Source organism: Etheostoma spectabile, unplaced genomic scaffold, assembly GCF_008692095.1.
Source record: "Etheostoma spectabile isolate EspeVRDwgs_2016 unplaced genomic scaffold, UIUC_Espe_1.0 scaffold379, whole genome shotgun sequence".
In the NCBI taxonomy this organism is placed as follows: domain Eukaryota; kingdom Metazoa; phylum Chordata; class Actinopteri; order Perciformes; family Percidae; genus Etheostoma; species Etheostoma spectabile.
Genome location: NW_022605596.1, coordinates 8934 through 9218, shown reverse-complemented (window position 1 = coordinate 9218; position 285 = coordinate 8934). Strand labels below are relative to the sequence as shown.

Below are 285 nucleotides of genomic sequence, written 5' to 3'. Positions count from 1 at the left end.
GAGAATTTTGACACCCTTAGTTTATAGTGCAGATACAGACAGGAAACATTGTGAGACATTGTATGACATGCAACAGTTGAATCAGGGACATTGCACTTATTGGCGTCTACACTCATTCCCATTCCACTTTGTAAGATTCCTGTGGTTTCTCTTTATTTATTTCATGCATGCATATGACATCAGTGAGTGGGTGTGTGTGTGTGTGTGTGTCTATGTCTGTCTGTGTGTGTGTGTGTGTCAGGCGTGTGCACAGATCCAGGCAGGAGGAACATGTTCAGTCAATCG

At 43.2% G+C, this 285-nt stretch overlaps 1 long non-coding RNA gene across 1 annotated transcript in view; it reads left to right on the top strand.

Annotated features, from left to right (window-relative positions):
* The window catches only part of LOC116686478 (uncharacterized), a 4137-nt gene extending 3852 nt beyond the window's left edge, over window positions 1-285 (top strand). The window contains exon 3 of the long non-coding RNA XR_004331266.1: window positions 242-285. This is a non-coding gene — a long non-coding RNA (uncharacterized LOC116686478). The remainder of the gene's footprint in view (window positions 1-241) is intronic.